This window comes from Eutrigla gurnardus (assembly GCF_963514095.1).
Source record: "Eutrigla gurnardus genome assembly, chromosome: 2".
NCBI classification, from domain to species: Eukaryota; Metazoa; Chordata; class Actinopteri; order Perciformes; family Triglidae; genus Eutrigla; species Eutrigla gurnardus.
In genome coordinates this window covers 15,955,347-15,964,708 of record NC_139916.1, presented here as the reverse complement: position 1 = coordinate 15,964,708, position 9,362 = coordinate 15,955,347, and positions in this window count along the sequence as shown.

Sequence of the window (9,362 nt, the reverse complement as noted above, 5' to 3'; positions counted from 1 at the left end):
GAGGGAGAAGGAAAGGAGGGAGTAAGAGTCTGAGAGGGGGAGGAGAAAAGCTTTCCCTTTCAGAGGAAATCCCCCTCGAGGCTTTTCTGTTTCTTCGCTCTCTCTCTCTCTCTCTCTCTCTCTCTCTCTCTCTCTCTCTCTCTCTCCCTCTCTCTCTCTCTCTCTCTCTCTCTCTCAAACACACAGGCTTTGTCACATACCGAAACACCCATAGACACAATATGCCACAAATGGATTCACAAAAGTATGTCAGTCTCCGCTCACTGCACTTGTGTGTCACTGTATGTAATGTAAGATTTTGGAAGATTCCCACCTCCTACTTTGTCATGCGTGTATAAACACACAGATGCATACACGCTCCTTCAGCTCGGCATCAGAGAGCTGCAAAAATCCAGCCCCTCATTTGTGGCCCCTTTCTTTCTATTTTAATCACTGGGAGCTTTTAAAAGGCTAAGTCAGTCTTTTTTTCCCCTGTCTACTGAAACTTCCACTGTCTGCTCCGGGCTTTCTCATTTCCTTTTCTTCAGCGATTGTCTTCCAGCAGACTGCCCAGTCTTTGACTCATATCAAAGGGAGAGACAACAGAGGGGGCTTCCCTGTAGAGGTCCGAGGCAAACAGCAGGCATGCGAAGAGTGCTGCTATACTTCCACATTGGGCCTGAGGAATGTAGGGGTTACACCCTGTGGATTATATTTTACATCTGGATTTGGACGATGTATGAAACCCAAGACCTCCTGCTGCAAGACGCCAGGTTCATCACTGAGACATTCATTACAGCAAAAAAAAAGATTGACAGGCGTTTGTTTATTTCTGTCTGAGAATGAGTGCAAGCGAGGTGGTTTAGACAAGCAGTTCACCGTTGGCTTCAACCTATGTCTGATTGTTTGCTCAAATTCCAAAAATTATGTGAGTCTGTACATGTTCATCATGACGAGGGGAAAGGGCAGCATACATTTATTTTAAATCAAAAGCTCCCGGTTATTCAGCAGGTGAAGTTGCAGCTGGAAATATGAAACACAAGCCTTTGTTTCTGTCTCTAACCCTCCTGGTATCTGTGGTTTCCCAGATAGGTAGAAAGTGCAAGTCTGTTTGAGCATTCCTCACATGTTTTCTTTCGTAGAAAGAAAGCTATGCTAATTCGTCTCTCACCCTAAACCGCAGAAATGTGTAGGTGACGTTCTTGAAATGGAGAACACTATTCCATTCCTCGTTTCTCCTGTTAGTTTCGTTCTCTCCTCCTCTATCATTCCTTCTTTTCCTCCTTCTTACTTTATTGACAAACTACCACAACTTGTGTATTTAACATTCCACAAAAATATCTCGATCGACTCCCCAATATTCAACTTTTTATCACACCCAGATTAAGAAAAAAACTGTTTAAAAAAACATTAAACTGTAAAGCAGCAGAGGGTACTAAGGATGTGCATGTTCATACTAATTCAACAATGATGTGATTTTTTGACCATCAGTCAAACTTGCATTGACTGATGCACTTAACATATTTTCACTTAATCAATAAATGCACAATGTGTTTGCAAAAAGTTGCTAATTTACAAACCCAGGAGATATGGAGCAACATTAGACCTGCTGAATGTGGGCAATATTCACTCTACTTTTAGCTCTGTATTTGGTCTCCACCAGCTCTCAATAAAAATATTGGGCTCTTTAGATGCTAAATGCTTCAGTGTTCCCTGGTAGTGGCTAACTCTGTCTGTTTACCATTTGGTGCTGGCTAGGTAGCATTTGGTTTATGAGGTCTTTCTTGCCCAAAAGTGCTCGCGAGCTTGAAAGAGTGGAGACAAAAACAGCGAGCTTAAAGACACTAAAAAGATCTGTAGTCAATGTTTGTTGTCACCAAAAAAGCAACACCTGTCACATTACAGGCACCCATTTAATCCACATACATATTTTTGATTATGTTTGACAAGGATCCCTCACAGTTGAATTATGACCCAGATATCTGAGTGGGACATTTTAGAACAAACTTGATGTCATTGTTTCTCTCGAAGCTCAAAAATATAATTGGCAATTGATTGTTATTTATTCACAGACATAATCATAAGATATCTGTGTGTGGTATCCACAGGGCTCTACCTGTTTATGAGAAAGTGGGGAATACTTTTTCTGTTTCATTCATTGTCAAGGTCCAAACTGGGCCAAGCCGTCTCCCCATCAGGAACGTGACGGTGAGGCCGAGGGCAGGGAGGATGAAAGCGGGCTGACACTCGGGTTTTGATCCCTCTTTCATGAAAACCAGATGGGCCGTCCATCTAAGCCAGCAAGAGAGACGGCGGAGCGCTGTGTGCTCTGTGAGTCAACGAACGGGGAGATTTGATAGGACGCTCTACAAAACACAGACATAAACACGCATAGGTACGCACAGAGCGAACCAGACAAAACCAGACAAAGAAATGTACACAGAGATAGAGCGCTCCGGAGATACCGCTAAGAGCCAGGAAGTTTGGGAGTGCACGCCCACACGGGTTCATTAAGCAACCGTGTAAACATGCACTGTACTGCCATTTTTTTTTAGTACAGACATAAACATTAATTCGCACACACTGCACGCAAACACAGCAGGACGAGACCCTGAGTGCTCCGTCCTCCTTTTCCTCCCCTCCCGTGTCTAATTCCTTTCTGGTGGGTGGGAGAACCCTAAGGCGAGTGAGCAGGACCCCTTCAGTGATTTACTTCAAACCCTCATAACCTCCCATGTAGGCTTAAACACAGCCGCCCACGTTCTCCACAACTTATAAAGCATGACTCACAGTGCGTGTGCGCACTATTCTTGTCATTAAAGAATGGGAAAACCCAAACTCCCCTTGTGGCAGTCTACCCCCTGTATCACTTCTTGGATCAATTACCGGACTCCATTTGCTCTCCAAGTCTATATTCATTAACTTTATGAGGCATGGCTTGTTTCGATTTAACACAACCGGAGAAGAGCAATCTCATATCCTGCTCTTGGATCGGACCCAAACACTTCCAGCGTGTCTCAGTGACATTGTTATGGAGTGCACTGTCTCAGTGACGAATGTCTGCATAGCTTTTGGCCATAATTACTCTTGTTTTGATGGGACAAGATGAAAGGAGGAAAGAGAAGACAAAGAGGATATCTGTCCCTCCCTTGTTTCACGTTCCCAGGGAGGGCGACCTTATCAGCGTCTGGAGATCTGCTGCTGCGACTATGACATCATTTCCTGCCCGACCCTGGCCTGTCAAAATTAGGGGGCCTGGGCTTGTGATTTAGACATTCGGTTGTTCTTTCAACAAACAGAAGGGATAGAAGTCCAGGCTCCTTCCCAGTTAGAGATCTGTCTACACCACAGATGGGTTTTCTGTGTGAGGTATTTCTGGGTCTTTTAAGAGAGGATTTAAGGCTTGTTTTGAGTAACCTGTCACTTCTGTGTGGTGCTAAAAAGAAAATAAGGGTCTTGTGGAGAAAAGATGTGCATTCCGGCAGGGTCAGTGGGGCTCTGTGTGTGTGTGTGTGTATGTGTGTGTGTGTGTGTGTGTGTGTGTGTGTACACGTGTTTCATCGTTCATTCAGGTACTGAGGAGTCAGCATCGTGACATTAAATGCACCCAAATGTTCCTCCATTGTAATTGTAAATCCATCGAGTTCTGCATATCATATTGTTTTTTAGGGCGAATGAAAAACAGAACAGAGCCACTTGCAACACTTTAAATTGCTTTCTAACTTTCCCACTTTAACAGCTTTGTTCCCATTGAGATTTTATAATGAGACAGGTCTCTGTGGGATACAAATACATTCTTTTGTCAGAGTAGCTCTTTCATTTTTCAAAGATATCTTGTTCTTACAAATATAAAAAAGACAATATAGTCTTACAAAACACTAAAATCTTCATAAACAACAAAATAGAAAATTGTATTAAGAATAGCTACACATTCGTTGGCTAATGTAATTAACGGAATATTGACAAACATGTGCAGATATTTACATCCCAGACTACAATGTCTTCATGTTATTATATCACAAAAGCCTGTTTACAGCAAATCCTCAATAAGAACTTTAGTCTCTCTTTGGAAAACAATGTGTTTTGCCAGTGAATTCCACTCAGCTGCAATCAAGGATATAGCCTGAATCTCTCTGTGTGAGAGCTAAGTACATCAAATGCTGGGAATAATGGACCATGCATGCACTGCAGGAGAGGGATGATGCATTAAAGACTTCCCAAACTGGAACCATCTTTGCCATAGCCTGTAAAAACAAAAACATGTTTGTTCCGTATTCTGCAGGCTTTGAGTGGACGCTGGAGTGAGCGATTGTATGTGAAGTGTTTGTGGTTTAGTGATATCACTTTACAGTGTTGTATACGAGGACTGCACAGTGAGCCTCTAAAAACGAATTGGTCCTCCAGACACAGTTCTGTAGACTTTTCTGGATTATGTTCAAGCTTTTGCTTCAACACGGAGGAAAAAAAAGGATTTAGATGCTGTATTGATTATTATCATATGTGAAACTCTCATGGTAGACCCACTGAGCAGTTCCACATGTTTTGCTTGGTCCCCTTTCTGTCCTGATGTGTTTTCCTGCGAGCCACAGCGCTGGGAGGCTGTGACCTCAGCTGGCCACTGCTGAGTGCTGGTCCAGAGTAGGAAGCAGGTGCTAAATTCACAACAGAACACAAGTCGGAGAGGAAAGAACTGCTGCAAGCCGAAGGACAAGAATGTTGGAAGCTTGAGACTCCAAACGTTTGTTTCCCTCTCGTTACTCAGAGGCTGACAGGCTGGAGACCCGTTAGCGGCCTCTTGTGGATGTAATTTACATTACACACAAGAATGAAGAGTGCTTCAGCAGACGGATGAAACAATAACAAAATGATAAAGTCAACTTAACTATGAATCTATCATTGGTTTATAACTTTGATTTTTAACACCAGTGTGGTAAAAATGGTCAATTTCACCTTGATACCAAAACCAATGAAATCCCGTTTGAGGACCACTTATCATGCTAGGGTCATCGTGGGGCTGAAGCTGATCCCAGCTGACAATGGGCGAAGGCAGGGTGCACCCTGGAGAGGTCACCAGTCCATCACATAGAGACAGAGCACCTCTCCATCACATTCACATCTATGGGCAATTTAGAGTTAAACTCACCTAAGCTGCATGTCTCTGGACTGTGGAAGGAAGCCGGAGGAAAACCAACCCTGACTCAGGTAGTCATTAGGACACACCAAGACGGTGTTTAATGGTTAAGTCCGGACTCGGCTCGCTTGTGTAAGCAAAGCTGTCGACACAATGTGTTGTGGGAGAGCGGTATATGAAAACAACGCCTGCTGCCGGGCCATGGGAAACAGGGAGACCCAAGAATGCTGCTGAGTCAGAGATGGACCGCGGCACACACAGACAATGTTGTTTCAGGTGAAAACAGGGGACAACAGGTGTGTGTGTGTGTGTGTGTGTATGTGTGTGTGTGTGTGTGTGTGTGTGTGTGTGTGTGTGTGATTGAAATCTGTTGTTCTTATGATAGATCCACTAATAAACAGAGGGCTGCAGGAGACAGCCCAAACCTTTATTGAAAAAAGGCCTCTTTTCAGATGAAGTGGAATGCATTAGGCCCAGTCTCAGCCACAGTTGCTTGGCGTGATTCACAGCGCTTGACATGCGAGTAAACAAGAGTGTTAATTCTGTTGGGAAAGCCAGAGACAATAAGACAGTGATATGTGAGCTTTATTAAAATACCACCACAAGGCTGAATAAATCTGATACGTCAACTATCCCCACCCCTCTCTTCTATCTCTCTCATCATTTATCTCCTCGGCTTCTCCTGGGAGCATTTCTCTCTCACTGCCTCTAACGGTTGTCCTTCCCTGACATGCATCTCTCAGCGCTGAATTCTCTGTTTTTAGCTCTTTTGTCCCTCTTCTCCTCCATCTTGCATATTTCTTCACAGTTAGGAGTCCGGAAGCAGCTGCTGGGAGGTGGCTGCTTCTGAGTGGAGCAAATCCGTTTGATTTATTATGGTGACCAAAATTTGAACTGGACAAATTTGATGGTACTGAAAGACTTTTTTTCAGCCTCTGTGTGCTCCAAAACCACCCCAAATAATGTAATTTCCTTGCCACCATCCTTTTGTTTTTTCCCTCTTCTTGTCTTCTTTGATACTATTTCCAGTTTGTTGAGGCGTGTCTACGTACAACTATGTTTCCAGTAGTTCGGTTTCTCTAATTCCAAGCTGACCTGCTTCAACCTTATTCTCTGGGTTGTGGGTGTGGGTGCAGCAGATGCTTTGGCTAACCAGGAAGCCATGACACACAGCGCTGGGCCGACAGACTACAGGACCAACCCAATGCACACAACAACAGGAGCAAGATGCACCGACTCTGTGATAGAGTTCAGGGAATGTATTGATAAGTGGACTGTACACCAATAATTAGTGGGATGTGGTCAGAAAACAGGGATGTTTGAGTAGTATTTTATCTTGGTTAATGTTTAATTTAATCCTGCCTTTGCAATGTAACTAATTAACAAATAGTTACGTTAAACAAATAAAATAGTTAAAGGGACAGTGTGTAACGTTTTAAGTAATTTATTAGCTAAAATCCCCATTTAGAAATTTGTCCTCATATGTGTATAATTACCTCTGCCAATAATCTGATTTATCCTTGTAAGCGAGGAATTTCTTATCTGTATTTACATTAGACGGGTAAGTCCTCAGAAGGCTTCCATGCCATTCCACCATTTTGAAAACTACAACAGCCGGAGAGGGACATAAACACCTAAACATGATTTCTTTCAGAGCCAGTGTGAATGAAAGGAGATGACATCAGCGAGAGGCGCTTCCAGACACGCTTTTTACACTCATTTTTGTAGAGCAATATAAGCACTTTAGTAACATTCGTTTGTGTTTGTGGTCAACAGGCTACGACATAGTAATGGAAGGCTACCAAAAATAAACCTATATAAACATGGCAACATAAATCACTATCTTGCTGGAGGAGTTATTACTTATACATGCTCACACATGTTTGTTTGAAACCTCATCACCTGAAAGGATACTGGTGAAGTGGTACTGGACGACATGTCATATCTTCTTGGTACATAACGGCTACCGTAGTTGCAACAAAGCACTATTCATTTAAATGCAAAATACAATTTCACCACAGTAATTACTACACACTGTCTCTTTAAGTAAGACTGAGAACAAATTGGAAAATAGTAATCTAAAACTGCATTTTCAATGGAGAATACAGTGAAAATATCCACCTGCATACTTGGACATGTGCAGTATGTTCACAGTGAACAAGACAGCCATGTACTTCCTTCACAGAACTTGCAGTGTGAACGGTAAACCACTAGGTGTCATATTTCAACTGTCACAATTGTGTTGTGAGTGTAATTTGAGAAGTCTCTGCCTCTCAACAAGACCACAAAAAGAGAGAAGGCTGCTCTGTTTCGCATCTATATATCATCTCTTGGCTTCAAAGCATCTGAAATGAAAAGGACTCCAACATATAGTTCAAGTGCGGGAGCACCCTTTCCTAAAAAGGAAAAGATGGTCCACTGAAACGAGCCTGGAACAAACAAGCACTAATGATAAGTGTTTCCTCCCTAATGTCAGGTGAAGGCAGTCATTTCCACTGGCAGGATAAATTGATCCAGATGGCATGTGGACTCACTAGCATTATGACCCTCTCTTCACCTGCCTCCTTGTAAGGTATTATTATCCCAAGACCAAGAAACATCTGGCTGGCAGAGCTGTGTGATGCAGGGTTCAAAGACACACACACACACACACACACACACACACACACACACACACACACACACACACACACACACACACACACACACACACACACACACACAAACATGCTTCAAGGTTGTCACGTGTCGTCAAAGAAAGATTCTCCTGGTCTGATAAGATGGTGTCTGCTCCCAATAATTCTGGTGGCCAGGTGGTGGAAGTCAGTGAGTCATATTGTTAATCATCTCAGTGTAAAGACACAGCTGGTGTGAAGAAGCACATGGTTTCCAACATATCTGAAGCTTTTTGTGCAAAAAACAACTGTTTGTGTGTGTGTTTGTGTGTGTGTGTGTGCGTTGTGACTGTGTGTGTGGATGGATACTCAAGTGTGCAGCTGTTTAAGCAACCTGACAGGGACATTAGTAGCAAAGAGCCTCGTCTTTAAACAGGTTATGTGAGCGCCACACACACACACACACACACACACACACACACAAGGGCAAAGGAAATGCATCGTAGCTCGAAGACTCGGCACCCATCAAGCATATTATACTGCAGAGAGCTAATCTTTCAACAAAATTATTGAAAGTTTAATTCTCGAATGTAAAGAAGAAAAACCACCAAGAAGAAAAAAAAACGGGGTCTTTTCAATCTTCAAAAATCGTTCTGTGTTCCTACAAGCCTGAAATGTAAACACATGAGTTTCAAACAACTCTGGGTGTGTGCATGTGTGCTCTCTTTTTGATGGGTTTTGATCTGTGTGTGCCTGTGTTTGCCCAGGATTGTAAGGCTTTCCGTTCTAGGAAACATTAAAAGCTTTTATGTGGGGAAACTCGACGGTGCATCAGCTGAAAAGGGAAAAAAAAAAACTAATAATAGAAAAGCTAGGATTAATATAGCCACTGCCTCACAACAACCAAGGGATAGAAATTTTTTTTATCTGATGTGTTACGGTTATCTGAATTTGTGTCAATATATTTTTCTGCTCTGAAAAGCAATTTGGAATATTTTCTTGAAAGCAATTTGGTTTCAAAACATTTTTGTTTACGGACATAAAAAGGGAAGTATGTATCTATCTTTGTTTAAAGTTTAAAAACTATTACAGCAACCTGCAACCCTGTTCATGCTTATAATACTCAAAAGATGGGTCATGTTGTTAAAGTTGAAAAAGCCTAATGATAGCTCAGCTCATTACAAAAACACTAAAATAAAGACTTCGGCATCTGTATTGAGGCAGCTGAACCCGAGGCACTGTGTCAGAGGTTGTGACCTTTAGTCTCCACGACTCGACATATCACACAAGTGTAGAAAGAAAACAACATGCACACAGACACTTACACACATCAATGTCTGTGGCCAACAGGTGGGATTCCTTGACAAAGGACAGATCCATGAACCGGAAAGTAGCAGAACTACCACCTTTGTGTAGGTTGACAGGGCTACAGGTAGGAAATGTGACCTCCAGGATCAAATTCATCTCTTTTACCACCTCGAAAATCACACCGACCTACTGTGTGAGGTTGTCTTTTGTCTAAACGTACTTCTAGGCCTCTAAAATGACTGCTTGTATCACCTTACCGCCCCATTATTTCAGACACAATATGTTGAAGCTCTAAATAGCATATACACAGATCTGTTTTTCTTGGATGA